Below are 20449 nucleotides of genomic sequence, written 5' to 3' on the forward strand. Positions count from 1 at the left end.
GCTGAGATTCTGATAATGTGAAACATCTCTAATAAGCTCTTTTCACAATAAGATCACATTTAATCTTCATTAGAGTGGGCTCTTTGTGCAATAACGACAAGAAGAAGAATGACGTTAAACACAAAAAATCTGAATAATGACACATAAAAATAATACAAACTTTGAAATGTTTAGCTGATAAATACTGAAACCTTGTGTAAGTCAGGAGTATTTACTCGTGAACACAGGTCTTCATTTTCATTTCTTTACTCTGACTGAACGTGAGGACCTTCTTTAAAATAAAATGGAGCCTTTAATTTAGAAGAAAACACTCTGAATGTTTGTGTTTAAAAAGTTGTACATTTACTAGAAACACAACTGGGATATTGTTTGAGATTATGAAGGCACTAATGTCACCCATAAGAAAAACAAACAATGCTGCTGTTCACCTTCGATCAGGCCGGCAGTCACTGACCTCTATAATCACATTTAAAATCTAAAGACATATTCAGAGTTTGATTTCTGGTGAACTTACTTTATAATCTGAAGAACTCTGAGTTTGTCTTTGTAAATGTTCTCTTTTCTGTTTTTGCTTTAGAAAGGCTCTGATACGCCGTCGTACTTTTCTGCTGTCATGTGTGAAGCTCTTTGTTCTCCTCCTTTGAAAAGTGCTACATGAATAGAGTCATTATTTTATTTGTATCAGACACACGAGGTACCGTCCTTTTTTACATCACTTTGCACTAGAAGCATTCATCTTACATCTAAATGTAAAATGAACCATCGCTGATACTTTGTGACGCCCAATGAAACAGATTGACATGCGATGAAAAGCAGAAGGTCGGAGTCAAACCCGGGCCGCCCGCCTCGGGTGAAATAACCCTTTATATGGTTCATAACCACTGGGCTACACAGCACCATGCACTGAAAACTAATAATGTATAAAGTCGGGCTCAGAAGGTAAAGGGAAAGTTTTGTTCTGGATTCATTTGAAATCAAAACATTGTGTTGTTAATTAAAGAAATGACACAACAATGTTTATTATCTACAGACTTCTTTATTCTTTCAGCTCCTCAGTCAAACATACATTTTTATTTTTACACTTACTTTTATTACATGCTCACGTCAACTATCTAATATATAACATCACTAAATAACTACATGAGATCTTTAGTAACTTTTGCTTCAATTTGTAATTCTGTATTGATTGTTTTAAAAACATTTTGTTTTAAATGAGCAGAAAGAAGCAGTCTATGTAAAGTCCCTACCAAAACAACATCATCCAATGAAGCTTCTGAGAAATGTTTTGTGTTAACATGTAAAGAAGAGTATTATCAGCGTAGAGCTTTACATCAACACTGACACCACTGTTTAAAAGGGTCAACAGTGAAGCTGCTGACAAATCCACACACTGACTTTTGACAAGTTTACTTTTCTTTGTGAGATTTTTGTTCCTGGTTAATGTGTGTGCTTGTATTCATATCTTCCTGTACATTTTATTCTCTGCAGTGTGAAACTTTAATGAGAGCTTGTTACGAGAGACTGAGTCATTCAGAATGGATTACAGCCGCTAATAGCTCTAAAAACTGCATATATATATATATACATTTTTTAAATTCATCTAAGCGATAAATGAGATACCTTTCAGAGATGATGGTGGGATATAAAATAGAGTATAACTTAGTCATCCAGCATGTGTGCAGTTTGTGGACAGACTCTTGTTCCTGAGGACGGTCAGCAGGAAGAGTCCACAGCAGTACACCAGACTCTTCACTGTCAGCACTGTGTAGAGCAGCAAGAGCAGCTTCACCTTGTATGGAGACGGGACAGAGGGATCCACTGGAGGAGATGGAACAGAAAAAAATAAAATCAACAATGTCAGTCCTCTGTTTTTCTCTCTTTTAACAGAATCATTAAATAAAGATGAATCATAAAGTCACCAAGCCTTCATTACCTGTATCTATCCAAGTCTCCACTGTTCCCCCCTCGTGCTGCACGTAGCAGATGTATTCATAGCTGATCTTGATCTTAGAGATTGGTAAGATAGAGGCAGCACATCCAGACTCTCCCAGCTTCAGCTGCTGTCCGTCAGCAGAGGGCAGCTCCACTAAACATCCGCTCTTCGTTCGTCGTCTCCAGGAGAATCTGACCACAGGAGGAAACATGGCTGAGGCCACACACAGCAGGGAGCTCTTCTCCTCCAGCCGGCCTCTGGATGCTGCCGGGTACACGCTCACCACGGGCTTCACCACCTGCTCGTCTATGAAAGAGGAACAAGCAACACACACACACACACACACACACACACACACACACACACACACAGTCAGCAGCATTCAGTGTGATCCTAAAACTACATGAACTCTGCTCTCTGAGACACTCGTTACTACAGTTCCAAGTTCAGTTGAAGTGAAAACACAAACACATGAATAATATCAAATTAAAGATGGTGAATGAAGATACATGAATCTGTTGATTATAATACCAGATCAGTTAGATTTGTTTAAGAAGAAAAGAAAACATTGAAGTGAGTACAAATTAAATCCATGAAAATAAAAACAAAGTAGGATTATAGCAGCAATGGAATAATATAGTTTTATACTTTGTGATATTCTGTATTTATACATTAGATTATGTTTTATCATGCAGTTTATCATTTCATTCAAATATATTTTCATGCAATAAAAACAAGTCTGATATTTATCTGGGTTTAAATATATATATAAATTACATATTAACATTCAGGAAAATCTTTTATAATTTTCAGTAAATTAAAAACTAAATATATATAAACCATGTTGTTTACTCTAATTACTACAGATGAACAAAATCCTCACCACAGTTATTTCAGTGTGTTTGTTATTTTTGAAATATTCAATGTTGTGTTTAGAAATGTAAAATAAGGTCAAAGTTGATTTATAAACTAAAGACAAAGGTTTCATAAATCCACGAGGAGACATTAAAATGGACGAATGATAACATGTGATATTCGACAACATATAGTTCAAATGATTGTCTCTGAAAAACAGTTTTTCATTCTGTATTATAGAATAATATCAATGAGCAGCATGAGCATCAAGAACATCTTCAAGTTTGAGTCCAACAATCATCGCTTTGACTATTTGATCCTTTTTAAAGCGTTTCATTCAGACAAAGTCTTTTTCTTCTACGTCGGTCAAGATCAGAAACTCTTTGGAGTCGCCTCGTCAGCTGTACTTCTTGTCCTGAAACCTTGTTAGTTATTTTTAATGAACCTCTTATTGAGCCTCAAACTCTTTAAACTTTACAGTTAATTTGCAGAGATTATAAATAAAAAAGACAGATTGTCAATGATGTAGTTTCATTTAAAGAAGAGTTGTTCTGGATGTCTGTAACATTATTAACATCATATTTATATCTATTAGTTTTATACTGCAGAAAACAGAATCACTTTATGTGTTGAGATTTGAACATCTATTTAGAGGTAACATCTTTTTATGTCTCAATAGCTGCACGCATTGAAAACAATCTCCTCTTATTATAAAAACTTTAATATTTCACGTCTCAAGCAGCAACAAGTCATTAAAGTCACATTTCAGACGACTGAAGGAAATCAAAGTTTATTCTTACCTGAAACACAGAGTCTCGTTCCAGAGCCAAAGATCTGGATAAACAACGTGCTCTCCCACAGTGAAAAGATGTGATACAAAAACCTGTCTGCTGCTGAACAACACAAATCATGAACCAGGATCAAACTTCAAACACATTTCTACCTCAGCGTCTCTTCCTTGTTTCTTCTTCTCTGAATGTTTCTCCTTTAACAGTGATGTCTGTTGTTTCTTTTCTTACAATGTTTGAACTGAAGGATGGATGAATGGACTGGTTTGAAGAGTCGTACAGACCTTCTTGGTCCCCTGAGGAGGAAATCAATGACTTCACTTTGTTGTAACTCCACCAGTGGATCGAGTACTGGGGATGAACTGAGCTCTCTTTTTCCACTCTTTGCTAGTTTGCTCATTTATGATCTCATGATAGAAAGCTGTTCTCACTTCACTTTGCCATCGAGCCCCCCGATATTACTACAGACTGTCCAGTGTCCATTACCCACGTAGTACTAAATGTAGTTATGTGATCCAGCAGGCAAGAGCGAGTCCTGCAGTGTCACTGGATCAGAGCATTGACTGTTTATTAAGAGCAGCAGATCAGACGAGGATGACTCAGCAGTTTGTTAAAGTTTGTCTCCACAGAGTTTAGGAAACATACCTGTAAGTACGAGTGTGTATGCTGGTGTTTGTTGAGTTACTTTAAGTAAAATAGATGTTTGCTACATTAAAATAATCAGGATGTTAATTCTGTTAGCCAGTTATTGAAATGTTCCTGTATGTGTTAGCATCGAGCTTTTCACACCACATTCAGACACTGATGGTAGAGGCTGCTATGTAAAGTATCCATCAGTATTAATAATTCATTCATATACAATGACATGGTGCAAATGAAAAAGAAGTATTTTTCCCCCACTATTTGGGTCCACTGTGCCTCCATGTGTCGTCCAGAAGGTGGAGGGTTCAATCCCCAGCTCCTTCAGCAACATGTCCGATGTGTCCTTTGGCAAAACATTTAACCTTTAGTTGCTCCTGCTGCTTCGCTGGTTGTGTATGAGTGAGATTAGTTCCTTCTGTTAGTCTCTCTACATAGAAACCTCTACCATCAGCGTGTGAATGTGGAGGTGTGACATGCTGTGTAAAAGCTCAAGTCTATTTACTTACCACAAAAACACATCATCCTTCTTGGTACATTACATTGCTGTGGGGCAAACTTAAAGACAGTGTGTCAGTCCGTCAGAGGAGTGGTTGTGTAGAAGTGGCCCGAGAAGAAAAGCTGATATGCACAGACTCCATGTCTGGGATCACTGAGGGGATGAATTGAGACAGAGAACAATAAACACACAAGTCCATGCTAGAAGCTCCTGAACGACTCCTCTATGTCAAGTTTCTATCCATCCATCCATCTATCTATCTTCGGTTGGTCAGCCGTCTGTCCGTCTGTCTATGACGCTGAGAGGAAGCATCGTATCTGAGCACATTTATTTATATTACACTTTTTCAGCTAAAATTGAATATTTTCTGTTTTTATCTCCAAACTTTGTTTTCTAAAGATGTTTTTTTAGCTTCTTGTTAAAGAGCATATAGCAGGTTACATTTTTTGTAAATTAACACTTAAAATGGTCTGATAAAGGCTTTAGAAGAAGTCAATTCTTGATTTGAAATGTTCTGAAACACAAAAAGGCAAAAATTGAGAACAAAAAGTGGCCCTTCTCAGTGTCGCTGTTTATCATATTACGTAGCATGGGGGACTCTCTCCCTGTGACCCTGCTTTAATTAGATATGCAGCAGACAGAAGTGAGTGGGAGCCGGCGTTTCAGAATTGTCTTTATTGTGTTTCTTACATCATATTACGTTAAATTAGACCAGTCATCAAGATAGTTGAAGCCCCTTTAAGATTGTATCCAGTACATCCAGCACAAACTCAACATTTAACCATTTCCACAAGAAGAGTAAACAAGGAGTTACTGTAGCTTTCGTGCCTGGTTTGTTTTGAGCAGATGAAGACTCTATGGTCAAAAAAAATCGTGGTTGTCTGTGGTACTCATTTTCGGCAGGAAGATTATGAGCCTGATGATCTGATGGAGCTCAGGATGGGAAACCAAAGCCAGGACCGGGTCAGACTGATGGTGGGTACGGTCTGGTCAGAAGGCAACAGCAGGTTCACCATCAGCAGCAGCTGCAGCCCCGAGCCCGGCTCCCGGTGCAAAAGTAAACAAGCATCTGTCAGAGATGCTGCCCGACGTAAACTGAGCACCTTAAGTCTTACATTTTGGTTTTCTGACTCCATATACTGTAAGTGCATATACAAATTTCAATAGGTCGAAGAATGTTTGTTTAATAATTAATTATGAATAATAATATAATAGAAGACTTCACGCATCAGAGAGTTTGCTCTGTTTGTATAAACAGCAGTTTGGAAACAAACAAAAACACAAGCTTTACGTTTCTCTTTTGTTGCTATTTAAAAACGTGAGCACTGAGCTGCATCAGCAATAAAATATACAAATAAAAACATTTGTGCTGTAGGCTCTTTGCTGCTGTATGATCGGGCTCCATGTCTCCCATCGTACAGATTTGCTGTTTTTACAAGGCAATCCCAGACAACTTAATGGTCAATGATCAGTACTTACACTTATCCTAACTCTACTTGTTAAGTTACTATATACGATTACAAACTTAACAAAAACTGACGTGAACACAGCATTAGCTTAGATATCACTAGCACCCGTCACTCATCAGGACACCTGCTCTGTTCTCCACTGCTTCTCCTCACAGCACAATTCACCTTCTCTTCTGTGGCCGTTATTTCTCCTCATCCTGCCCTGTTCCTGGTCTTCATCACGTCCAGCAGGTTCATAATTCCATCCATGCTTTTCAATGTTAAACAGATGGGGCTTCAGCTGCACTCCCTCATGATATGTCACTGTCTAATGTGGAAGTAAAGAGAGAAAATGTAATTAAATGTTTCCAGGAGACCCGATGGTTTATTCATTTACACATTTCTATCAAATTAGTATTTTTAAGTCATTATCCTATGATTAGATCCCTGGTATCTTTAACCTGCAATATATTCTTTAAGAAACTTACCTAAAGTGTAGAGTTTAAAACTTTTTTTATATATATATATATATTGTATGAACGTGAATTGAGAAACTATTTAAGTAAGTTTAGCTGCGTGTTGTCTGCCGTCCAAACAGCGCCACACGAGGTCAGTGTTAGCGTGTGTGTGTGTGTAATTGTTTAACACAACGAACGAAAAGGGAGAACAGAGTCATTTAAGACACCCCCTGTATCTAGGCAACGGAACACATTTGTGGTCATGTGACCATTGTGTTTTTGCCATAAAGGAGAGGACCACATGTGGTCTGTGGTAAGCATGTTTTTTTTCTCAAAAATATATTTTTTGTATGTAAATGTAATTTTTTTATCTGTCAACTGAATGAACTCGTGTGCCAAAGAAAATTGATTAAGGTAGAAAAACATGTATCATACATGTTGATGAATTACCAACATATAAAATCATGTGATGATGCTAGCTGAAGATTAGCCTGAATTGTGTTTTTGCCATAAAGGAGAGGACCACATGGTGCTTTGGAGACCGTTAGCGATGTACTGTAACTCCAGATGCTGAGTAGATTAAAGTCGTGGATTAAAGTGGATTAAAGGCGAAGCAGGATGTGGTCTATGCCTCTGGGTCCGTTCGGTACCACAAGCACAACAAACCTGATATAAAAAGATCCAAACTGATCCATGTCCAGCCGCTGAACGTGAGTCAATGTACGTGCCCATCAGCGCCTTCATGGCGCGGCATCAATGAAACACATTAAAGATGAGTTAAGGCCGGGAATAGCCAACTGTTGTGATGAATATGAACAACATGATGACAGTCAATTACCCAATAATGTAACAACAACCTGCACTCCACACACCGACAGGTAGAGGAGGAGAAATGTCACAGAGGAAAAACTCACTCAGACAAAACACTCAGGATGGAGTGAGTCATCGAGAAAAGGGAAACATCCCACAAATAGAAACGAATGAATGAACAGGGTGAAGACCATGAAGCTGCAGAGCAGATATCTTCTACTGTCATTCCTCTGTGCAGAGCCATAGAGGAAGAAATGCCCCTGGTGGAGTGAGCTTTGACGCTCACTGGAGGATCCATGCCAGATGACAGATAAGCCTCATAGCATCACACAGCCAGTGTGATCAGCACTGAGCAGACCATAGACTGTAAAAATAATGGACGGGACAAGGTCCCCTGTGAAGTGAAGCTTTTTTTTTTAGATCGCCCCCTACTGACTGGCTGCAGTATAGGTCATAAACCCCGCCTCCTCAATGATAACAGACGGGACTTGGGTCAAACTGTTAAGTTAAAATACTGGTCACATAATTTTTTTCCAGACCTAAACTCTGCTGTGATCATTAGATATTATCACCCTACATGGTGTTCAAGTGCTCATTTTTCTGTGAAGTTTGTTTTAAATAAGTTATTTGAGGTTAAAAAACGGGATTTGACGTCATACATGGCGATGATTGACAGCCGCGGACCTTGCGTAGCGCTCTTCGTAAATAAGCAGTTACGTCGTGAAGTGAAGCCGAGACCCACGGAGCTTTTCTGTTCAGTCTTTTCGTCTTTTTTGAGCTGGTGAAAGCTGTTTATTCAGCAGTAAACTAATGTCACGGACCTGTGGACTCTAAGGTAGCTTTGCAGTTTTTTCGGTAAGTAATAAAGTTTGATTTATGTGTCATTGCTTAAAGCGCTATCGAGCGAGCTAACATATTAGCAGTCTAAGCTAGGTTAGTTATCAGGTATGATTTATCTTTTTATTTTACTTTTTAATATGAGCAAACCTAAGAACTGACATACTGTGTTTCTTGATATTGTTATATCGTTTTTGTGAGTGAAATTGTATTTAAAACCAAAACATCTTAATTAAAATCAGCTCATAGATGCCGTTCATTGACTGTACAGTTATGTTTCAGTAAATAATAAATAGGTCTGGTAAGGTTTTTAAAAAAGTATCAAGGACAAAAACAAAGCTAAATACTATAAATCTGTCCTGTATAATTACTGATGTGTACATGTTTACAGTCTGTGTAAAGAGTGTGTTATACAGAGATTAACATGTCACCATGCAGCCTGATATTTATAATACTGTATAATGAGGTAGAATATTTCTCTAGATATCAGGATAATACTAAAGTAAGATCTGATTTAACTTCTGTCTGATTTAAGAGACTGACAGAAACGTGAACACAAACAACAATCAGCGGTGGTGTAATATAATATTAACCGAGCATTACGCTGCTTAAACCTGTCAAATATTCAGCATGAGCTGACACACACACTACCAATCCAATAATCACAAGTTGATCATGTTGTACATTTAATGACGCTTATTAATAAATGGTGTTATAACTTCACAAAACCTGACACAGACTACAAAAACAGGCTGCTTGTTATGGTGGTTAGGAGGAGACAGACAGGCTCAATAAAAGAAGGCATAAAGATCACGTTTCTCCCAAAATTATATATTAATGTTTTTTATTTTGCATCTATAATCATTAATGGAGATTTTATGTCTTTTAATATGTATTTCCCTGTTTTCACCAACATATTTTACATTAAACTGAGGATTTCCTGTTTCTCATGTTGTCTCTCTCTCTCTCTCTTCCAGCTCGTCCTCGGAGGATTGCAGGACCTGACCACTGCTTCTCTTTCCAGGGCGTTTGGTCTGATCTTACACTGGACGGCGGTCTGATGTGAAACAGTGGGCCGAGTGTCGCGCCTGAGCCACAGAGGACGCAGCTCGCACGTCCTGAGCAATGTTTGACTATTCATTCAAAAGATGAACGGAAGAGAAGAGAGGCTGTTTAATACCGAGGTTTTTCTTATAAGCCACATTTTGTTTTTGTTATTTTTAGATTAATCTGCTTTAACTTTAACATACTGTTCACTCATTTGCCTCTGTCAAACCTGTATAACCCACAAAAACCTTAAATACTACCTCCATCTAACTGAACAATCAAGTGAAAGAAAGTAGCTTAAAATACCACACTATGTTTTTAAGCACAATCTGTATTTGTTAAAGTTACAAGACTAGTGTTACATTTCATGTGATTGAATAAAATATAATAATGTAATTGCCTTCTCAGTCGTGTCTGTATCATACCACTCTACTGTCTTTATGTGCATGCTGTCTTTAACACTAACCTGCATTAAATGTTCAGCACTCGAGTGTTGATGTACTTTTAAAGCTATTTGTTTCCCAGCTGTGACTTCTGTCATTGCCCTACAAGAACATGAGACATTCTGTGTTTTTACAGCTTAAAACAGGAGAGAAAAGGTTTAAATCAATGAATACTTTATTTGATTTATAACACATAGTGTGAATGATGGTTCAGTTATAAAAGTGAGGAGGTTACTGGTTTGAATCCCTGTCTGACAGAATGTCTCTGTGAGTAGTTTGCATGCTCTCTTCCTTCCACAGTCCAAAGGTGTTCACCGAGAGGAGAACAAAGTAAGAGAGACCATCAGGTGAGCTGGCAGGGGTATCTATCAGCCATCTTTCTTCTTCCTTGTTTCTAAAATGAGGATAATGAAAAACAATGAGATAAACATCTTAGACAAGGAAAAGAACCAGAGAAAAGGTCCATACAAACAGAAACCTTAATGAAACAGATTCATTTACCAACTCCACAGTTATGCACAGAAACACATATACTCTGTAAATGTACATAGAACTGAAGTAACTACTGACAGCAGATATGACTTTAGTACTATGTGCACCACTACTTTCAATCATATAACATATTTTCACCAGCATATGTTAGATCTGTACACAGCTTATGTTGCTAACTTAGCTAAAAATAGTTTTAGTTCGTTTTTTGCCAAAAATAAAAGGTTTAATAACCCACAGAGTTAAAGAAGATAGATAGACAGATAGATAGACAGATAGATAGACAGATAGATAGATAGATAGACAGATAGATAGACAGATAGATAGACAGATAGATAGACAGATAGATAGACAGATAGATAGATAGACAGATAGACAGATAGATAGACAGATAGACAGACAGATAGATAGATAGACAGATAGATAGATAGATAGATCCTGAGGGAAATTCAAGGCATCCAGTAGCAATAAACAAGACATACAGGACACGAAAAAACGTTTAAATTCAATAATTAATATAAAAAGTGTGATTTTCTTAATTTCTGAATGAACTACGTTTAGATATTTGACTTGAAATATATGGTGGTTTTGTACTCACGTTTATGGTCGGTAGATGAATTTCTCTCCGTAAAGATTCTTAAGTTCTTGGCGTAGCTGGGCTGCGTAAGCTATCAGAGCGGTACGCAAAGTGGGCGGGGCGTGTTGCCAGGGCTCCTCCCGCCGGACCCTACTGCGCAGACTCTGGTTGCAAAATTCCAAGATGACAGCGCCCATGAGGGCCGTAAAAAAGCTTCACGAACGTAGAACGGAAACAGCTACAGTCCACACCCACTGGAGCAGACAAGGGAAGCCCCTGTGATTGTTCTCTGTAATGCACAAAAACGGTGTTAGCGACGCAGCGCAGCCGTGCGCGCAACGTAGCAAGATAGAGCGCACGGGACAGAGAAGATGTGAAGTGGCCTCCTCCTCAGAGCTATGAGGAGGAAGAAAGAAACCAGTCAAAGATATCACTCTTGATCTGAAAGTGCGAGTGAGATTTTTAGGCGTCAACGCTGTGTTAGGGCGTAACCAACCAGGGCGTAAAGTAGCCGAACTGCCATCTCCTTGAATCCTGAGGCACGAAGGAGCCTCAGAAAGAGCAGATAAATCACTCACTCTCTTTGCTGATGTCAGAGCCAAAAGCAAGGCAGTTTTGAGTGACAGAAATTTGATGGAAATCTGGTCCAGCGGTTCAAATGGCGCTTTAATGAGCGTGCATAAAACCAACGCTAAATCCCACTGAGCGACCAGAGACCGACACACAGGTCTGCTCCTCCGCACGCCTTTTCAAAACCGTTTCATCAAAGGATGACTAAACACCGATCTGTCACCAAAACCCTCAGGACATGATGAAATGGCGGCAGCATAGGTTTTAACCGTGCTGAAAGCCAACCCTCTGTCCATCAACAGCTGGAGGAAAGAGAGCACATGAGACAGGGGACATGTAGTTGAATCAACACACCAGCGTTGAAAAGCTGTCCACTTCGCGGAATAAGACGCTCTAGTTCAGGGTTTCTTAACCTTTTTGACCTTGGGGCCCAACATTTTCAGGGCAAGGTAGTCTGGGGCCCAATCGAGTGAATGGTTCTGATTTAACTTTTGTGGTCATTTTTATTTAATAGCTATTTGTGTCACTATGTTGTAATAATGAATACTGTTCTTCATTTGTATGTTTTTTAATCAATATATAACCTATACATTGGCTAATTATGCATAAAACCTTGCACAAGTTAAGATCATTTAATTAATTTTGCTCATATAAAATCATGTTTTAGTGCATGTTTGTCAAATAAGTAACACAATATAAACTTAGCAACAAAAGCAATAAAATTAGGTGCTCAATGAAGTTAGGTAGGTTGGTGAAATTAAAAAGAGCATTCTGTTTTGTGTAGCGCTGCCCCCGTTGCCGTCATTATTTTTTCGTTTTAAGAACCTCTCCATGACGTTTCCATTCAGATTCAGGCCCCGTTTACACGGAGACCCTGTGACAGTAAGACGAAACATTTGGACATGCGCAGTAGTCGAGAACAAACAACAATGGCGGCGGCTATGTGCTTCAGCAGCTATTGGCGTTGTATCGTCTTTTAAAACAGAACCTTGATATGATACATCGTGTATGTCGCCACCGAAAGAGCAACGAATACTTGCGGCAAATAGTTCAACCTTTACCCAAGCACAGGGCGACCATACGCAGCATTTAGGTAAGACTTGGGAGAACTAGCCGCTGAGCAGGATGTTGTGGAGGAAGTAGTTATACTGCTGAGTGTCGCGTTGTAAAGTTCCACTGCCCTCTACTGGCCGGGCGTGACAACTACATCGTTTTCACTCAGGCAAGACCTGCCGTGTAGACGGTTTGAACTTCGAATCCGGAGTGCGGTCGTTTCGATGCATTTCTGTCATAGCGTCTCCGTGTAAACGGGGCCTCAGGGTAGTCACCTAGCAGAGTTGAGACTTCTCCGTAGACGTTAAGCTAAATATTCTTCTCCTTCTCGTGATGTAGGCCTACTTCTAACTGATGATACTGCCTCTGGTGGTCGGAGAGTATATTGCAGGCCAACGATCACGGCCCTTACGGCCCACAGATGCAAACATATTATCCCCTCACGGCCCTGCAGGTGGCGCTCGCGGCCCTTCGAAGGGCCGCGAGCGCCCCATGGTTAAGAAACCCTGCTCTAGTTGACACAGCTCTGGCACCTTGGATAGTACGCACAACCTCCTGAGAGACCCAGTCTCTCTAAATGCTCCCGTTCAGCGGTCAAGCCCACAGGCGTTGGCCGATCTCCGGGTAAACCCGGATCACTCCCCTCGCCTGGAGGAGCGCGTCCCCCCGCCACGGAATATCCCACGGTTGGCCTGACAGCAACATCTGCAGGCTCGGAAACCATGACGCCCCCGTGCACTTTGGGGCTATGAGGACGGCTAACAGCTGCTCTTCCTGCACTTCTTGAAAGTACCTAGTGTGTCTGCCTCCCGGACTCCGACTGGTAGACGATTCCAGAGGAGCAGCGCCTGATAACCGAAGGCTCTACCTCCCATAGTACTTTTAGAGACCGTAGGTACCACGAGCAGGCCTGCATTCTGGGAGCGTAATGTTCTCGATGGGTAGTATGGTACAATTAACTCTTTAAGATAGGATGGTGCCTGACTGTTTAGAGCTTTGTAGGTGAGAAGAAGGATTTTAAATTCTATTAAAGAGGGAGCCAGTGAAGAGAAGCCAATACAGGAGTCATGTGGTCCCTTTTCCTAGTTCTCGTCAGAACACGAGCTGCAGTGTTTTGAACTAGCTGAAGGGTCTTTAGAGATTTACCATAGCACCCTGATGAAAGAGAATTACAGTAATCCAACCTGGAGGTAACAAATGCATGAACTAGTTTTTCAGCATCATTTTGTGACATCTGCCTGATCTTAGAGATATTACCAAGGTGAAAATAAGCTGTCCTTGAAATGTGTTTAATGTGGGAGTTAAAGGACTAATCCTTATCAAAGAGAACTCCTAAGTTCTTAACAGTGTTACTAGAGGCCACTCTGATACCACTAAGGGCCGTTATATATCATCAGAGAAAGTCTCTCTGAGGTTCTTAGGTCCAAACATAATAACTTCAGTCTTGTCTGAGTTAAGCAACAAAATGTTTCTGGTCATCAGGTCCTGATGTCCTTGAGACAGACTTCTAATTTACATAGCTGATCGGTGTCTTCTGGCTGTTCTAGTTGTTTCTGGTTGTCCTTTGCTCTGACCCCCAGACACTGGCTTACTCTAAGGTTCATGTGTTGTGACAACCAGACTGAAATATATTATGTTAGTTAGTTCATTAATTCTGTAATGTGTGGTTGTCAAGCTAGCTGTCAGGATTATTATTTATTTGAAAGAAATCAAATAAAGAATCGATCCAGACAGCAGTAAAATAATCCCTCAGTTCATTGTGTGTGTGATGGAGGTGAAGGACTCAGTGAGCTGTGGTTTACTGCTGTCTTCCTGTCACAAACTTTATCTGACTTCTGCTCATCTGTTGCTTTTTGTTCAGCCTGCTCGGATCATTTCTCACTGTGGGGAACATCTTTCCAACAGGAGCAGTAGTATGTGGCTGAATGAGAGGATTTAACCTTCTGGATCTGCAGCTCAACACCATTCTGTTTGATCACAGCTGAGAAATCATCTTTCTGAGTATGATTGTAATCATCTTTGTCCACGTCACCATCACGTTTATCAATCCACAGAATCCCTGTGAATGTTTCTGTGTCTTTTTTCTGGTACCAGTGCACATAATCATAATCACACTGGTCTAAACGTTCACATGTGAAGGAGACGTTTTCTCCAACTTTCCTGGTCAGAGACAAACCGTCCTGTTTGAGCTCTGTTGTCATGGCAGCCAGCGCTATAGAGAAACAGACAGATGAAGGTTAGTGTGACGGTTTATTCACATTCATTTTTTCACCTCCTCCATGAGGTCATGTTAAAACCAGATCAGTATAATCACACAGTTGAGTTACATTCATCACACAGAGACAGGGCTGGTTTATTCAAGGTTGAGTTTGTTGGCTCCTGATTGGCTGGAAACACTCACCTGAGCACACACAGCACAGAGCCACAGCAGGGAGGAGAAACATTTTGTTGTTTTTCTCTGGTGGACCTGAGGAGAAGTGAAGTCAAACCAGGACGAGCTGTGGGGTCAGACTGAGCTGAGTGCTTTCTAACAGGTCCTCAGAACTCCCATCAGCCCCTGCTGCTGACTCATGATTGACAGCTGGGCTGGAGCTGCTGTGTGGTTTTCTACAGAGTCTGAGGTTTTGAAGGAGGGAGGAGGCGGAGCTAAGTATCAACAGACAGGATACAGTAAGCATCCTCTGTTTCCTGTGTGTTAATAGACAGGTGTTAATGTGAAGACACACTGATCTCATCACTGATGTGGATATGTTTCAATCACTTTAGGAACACAAGAAGGAACTCTTATCAGGAAGAGTGGAAAGTTTCAAGTTTGTGTTCAATCTTTAAATCAGAATCAGAAATACTTTTACCCCAGGAGGAGATTTGATCCTTACAGCAGCTCTAACACAAAACATAGAAGAAGAAATGTTGTGAAATAAACAGAAATATGACTGAAATAAGGAATCTAAATTAGAGATAAAGCATTAAGTACAAGACAGAGTGTAACAAGCAGCATGTTATTACAGAATAAGCTTTGTATAAAGTGCAGATTATGAAATAAATGAGCCATGTACAAAAACACAGAGAGTATTTCTCAGTAGTTTCAGTATTGCATGTTGAGTTAATGGAAAGATTATTGAGCGTTTAAGATCCAGAGTACTGCACAGTTTAAATCAATAATAAATGATGAATAATGGAGGATCAATCCTTCAATCAAACATGTATTCATCCTTTAAAGGACATTAAGGTTTTCCTCATTCCCAATGCCATGAATGTGCTCCTGAGTCTGACCAGCAGGAGGCGCTGGGAGACATTCTCCAAGATGACCTGCACCTTAGACAGCATGGTGCTCTCTGACAGCGCTCCGTCAGAGAGTCCAGCTCCATCCCCTCAACATCACTGGAGGATCAGTCTGTTGGAGTCCACTACCCTCAGCCTGCTGCCTCAGCACACAGCCACAAAAGGACAGCACTGGCCACCACAGACTCATAGAACATCCTCAGCATCGTCCTGCAGATGTTAAAGGAGCTCAGCCTCCTCAGGGAGAAGAGGCGGCTCAGACCCTTCTTGTAGACGGCCTCTGTCTTCTTGGACCAGTCCAGTTTATTGTCCAGATATACTCCCAGTAATCCTCCACAACGACCACACTGAAGCCCTTCTCAGATCCACGACCAGTTCCTGAAATGTTTCCTGTCTTCATCTGTAAAAGAAGACTACGGTATATCAGCCATTAGACCTCACTATGAACATGTGTATCTTTGATTTCTTTGTAAAGGTTTAAATAATGTGGTGAATATTTATTCTTCTGAACTGTAGATGTTTCTCTTTCTTGATTTCTATCTGATACACTCATCCTTCACTTTAGACGAAAACATTTCACAGATAAGAGGATGTTTGAAACAACATTAAACACACAAACAAACAAACAAACGTAAATCTGATTAGAGGTCAGTGACTATTAGATAGATAGATAGATAGATAGATAGATAGATAGATAGATAGATAGATAGATAGATAGATAGATAGATAGATAGATAGATACTTTATTGATCCCAAGGGAAATTCAAGCCTTCATATTAGTGCCTTCATAATCTCAAACAATATCCCAGTTGTGCTTTTAGTAAATGTACAACTTTTTCTTTTTCTTTAAAGAAGGCCTTTCAGTTCAGTTGAAAATAATTTATCATGAATTAAAAAGTTTTAATAAGAGTAATATATCTAAAGTCTATTTTAAAAAGTTTTAATAAGAGTAATATATCTAAAGTCTATTTTAAAAAGTTTGTATTAAATGTTTTAGACACACTCACAGGATCTCACTGTGTAAAGACAAAATATACTTGTGTTTATTTAATTATTCATGCCAGATCTCAGAACACTTCTCTGATATTAACTCTGTCTATATATGAAATGACCTCTACCCCCCTGCAGTTATCACCTCATATGACTGATATTCTGTTCAGACCAGAATGAACCTTCACTCTGACTCCCCCTAGTGTCTGCTCAACACACTGCTCCATAAATGCCAGTATGACATGTTTTGATATTCTGTCTCTTTAACTTTTTTATTCAACTTTTACTTAACCAGAGGAGTCGTCCATGATGGATGTCAGCGTCACCAAAATCCTCCAGAGGACAGTCCAGGACAGAACCGGCCCTCCTGACCAGTCTGTTCAGTCTCTTCCTGTCTCTCTCTGTGCTCCCTCCTCCCCAGCAGACCACTGCAGAGAAAAGTGCAGAAGCCCCCACAGAGTCATAAAACGTCCCTAACAGAGTCCTGCACACTCCAAAGGACCTCGGTTGTCTCAGCAGATGCAGTCGACTTTGGCCCCTCGTGTACAGGGCGTTGTGTTGTGTGACCAGTCCAGTTTATTGTTGAGGTGAACACACAGGTACATCTCAATGCCCAGACCCTGGATGTTCACCGGTGCAGTCTGAGGTGGCTTCCTGCTGAAGTCTATCACCATCTCCTTAGTCTTGCTGGCGTTGAGCTGAAGGTGGTTGAGCTCGCTCCAGTCGACAAAGTCCATGATGATCTGCCTGTACTCTTGTTTGATGCCCTTGGGCAAACACCTCACGATGGCGGTGTCATCAGAGAAGTTCTGCAGATGGCAGCTCCCAGAGTTGTAGCAGAAGTGCGAGGTGTACAAGGTGAAGAGAAAGGGGGAGAGCACTGTCCCCTGTGGGGCCCCTGTGCTGCAGACCACCATGTCAGACTCACAGTCCTGGAGCCTTACGTACTGTGGTCTGTTGGACAGGTAGTCAGTCGTCCATGCAGCCAGGTGACAGTCTACTCCAGCTCTTTCTAGCTTCTCCCTGAGCAGTGCGGGCTGGATGGTGTTGAAGGCACTGGAGAAGTCAAAGAACATGACCCTCACAGTGCTGCCGGTGTTCTCCAGGTGAGTCCAGGATCTGTGCAGCAGGTAGATGACGGCGTCATCCACCCCGATGTCTGGTTGGTAGGTGAACTGCAGGGGATCCAGGTTCAAAGTTAGCAGGGGGCGGAGGTTGTTGAGGATGATCCTCTCCATGGTCTTCATCAGGTGAGAGGTGAGGACCACAGGTCTGAAGGGCTCCCTGGGGTGCGATGTCTCGTAAAAAAACTGCTCATCTGATATTTTCATGGGTCGTATCATCAGTCATCCATACATACACCTCTGATGACACACCTCTGATCATAGCTCTTCAGTATACTGTAATTAATACTATAGTAGTTGAAGGTTTCAGTTTGTGGTTTCATGCCTCTGAACTCTCTTCTGGTCCACCTCTATCTCAGTGGAAAACACCTTGCAGACTCAGTGATAGTTGAAATCCAGCAGAGGGAGGTAGAGGAGTGGATGGGTTCATACAGCAGCAGATATGTTTCTGTTCTCGGAGGTTATCAGGACTCATAAAACAACAGAGGATCAAACTCTTGTTGTCTGCAGCAGACGAGCTCTGTGGGCTTCCTCTCTGCTGCAGCTTCCTCCTCACCGTTATCTGAGGTTTTTCACATTAATAACACATCGACAGTTACGACCTTTGAATGTGGTTTAATAACTGTTCCAGGAACTTTAGTTAGTGCTGAAAACTGTCTCAGGTTTGATCTGTGCTCTTTATCTGTTTATATAATGAACTCAGAGCTGAGACTCTGATAATGTGAAACATCTCTAATAAGCTCTTTTCACAATAAGATCACATTTAATCTTCATTAGAGTGGGCTCTTTGTGCAATAACGACGAAGGAGAAGAATGACGTTAAACACAAAAAATCTGAATAATGACACATAACAAAAACAATAAAGACTTTAAAATGTTTAGCTGATAAATACTGAAACCTTGTGTAAGTCAGGAGTATTTACTTGTGAACACGGGTCTTCATTTTCATTTCTTTACTCCGACTGAACATGAGGACCTTCTTTAAAATCAAATGGAGCCTTTAATTTAGAAGAAAACACTCTGAATGTTTGTGTTTAAAAAGTTGAACATTTACTAGAAACACAACTGGGATATTGTTTGAGATTATGAAGGCACTAATGTCACCCATAAGAAAAACAAACGATGCTGCTGTTCACCTTGGATCAGGCCGGCAGTCACTGACCTCTATAATCACATTTAAAATCTAAAGACATATTCAGAGTTTGATTTCTGGTGAACTTACTTTATAATCTGAAGAACTCTGATAAGCCGTTGTACTTTTCTGCTGTCATGTGTGAAGCTCTTTGTTCTCCTCCTTTGAAAAGTGCTACATGAATAGAGTCATTATTTTATTTGTATTAGACACACGAGGTACCGTCCTTTTTTACATCACTTTGCACTAGAAGCATTCATCTTACATCTAAATGTAAAATGAACCATCGCTGACACTTTGTGACGCCCAATGAAACAGATTGACATGCGATGAAAAGCAGAAGGTCGGAGTCAAACCCGGGCCGCCCGCCTCGGGTGAAATAACCCTTTATATGGTTCATAACCACTGGGCTACACAGCACCATGCACTGAAAACTAATAATGTATAAAGTCGGGCTCAGAAGGTAAAGGGAAAGCTTTGTTCAGGATTCATTTGAAATCAAAACATTGTGTTGTTAATTAAAGAAATGACACAACAATGTTTATTATCTGCAGACTTCTTTATTCTTTCAGCTCCTCAGTCAAACATACATTTTTATTTTTACACTCAACTTTTATTACAGGCTCACGTCAACTATCTAATATATAACATCACTAAATAACTTCATGAGATCTTTAGAAACTTCTGCTTCAATTTGTAATTCTGTATAAAAAAAAATTTTTATATTTTGTTTTAAATTAGCAGAAAGAAGCAGTCTATGTAAAGTCCCTACCAAAACAACATGTTTAATCATCCAATGAAGCTGCTGAGAAATGTTTTGTGTTAACATGTAAAGAAGAGTATCATCAGCGTAGAGCTTTACATCAACACTGACACCACTGTTTAAAAGGGTCAACAGTGAACCTGCTGACAAATCCACACACTGACTTTTGACAAGTTTACTTTTCTTTGAGAGCTTTTTGTTCCTGGTTAATGTGGGTGCTTGTATTCATATCTTCCTGTACATTTTATTCTCTGCAGTGTGAAACTTTAATGAGAGCTTGTTACGAGAGACTGAGTCATTCAGAATGGATTACAGCCGCTAATAGCTCTAAACACTGTGCGTCATTTACTAAAGTATTAAACAAAACAATCACTTTTACTGTATATAATATAGGATTTGTTTTACACTGCTGCAAAATGTTGTTGATCATGATTGCATATATATATATATATATATATATATATATATATATATACATATAGATAGATAGATAGATAGATAGATAGATAGATAGATAGATAGATAGATAGATAGATAGATAGATAGATAGGTAGATAGATAGATAGATAGATAGATAGATAGATAGATAGATAGATAGATAGATAGATAGATAGATAGATAGATAGATAGATAGATAGATATTCGTGATTGATGTTTTAAATTCATCTAAGCGATAAATGAGATACCTTTCATGATGGTGGGATATAAAATA

At 39.9% G+C, this 20449-nt stretch overlaps 2 long non-coding RNA genes across 2 annotated transcripts in view; one reads left to right on the forward strand and one right to left on the reverse strand.

The window, feature by feature from the left end:
- The window catches only part of LOC306826490, a 207053-nt gene extending 197343 nt beyond the window's left edge, over window positions 1-9710 (forward strand). Inside the window, exon 3 of the long non-coding RNA XR_013779435.1 lies at window positions 9245-9710. This is a non-coding gene — a long non-coding RNA (uncharacterized lncRNA). The remainder of the gene's footprint in view (window positions 1-9244) is intronic.
- Window positions 1431-3897, reverse strand: LOC306827122. Its single transcript, XR_013779582.1, has 3 exons — window positions 3589-3897; window positions 1934-2239; window positions 1431-1818 (listed from the first exon to the last, which is right to left on the reverse strand). It is a non-coding gene; the product is annotated as an uncharacterized lncRNA (long non-coding RNA).
- Window positions 9711-20449: the final 10739 nt, after the last annotated feature.

Source organism: Symphodus melops (genome assembly GCF_947650265.1).
Source record: "Symphodus melops genome assembly, chromosome: 7".
Classification (NCBI taxonomy): Eukaryota; Metazoa; Chordata; class Actinopteri; order Labriformes; family Labridae; genus Symphodus; species Symphodus melops.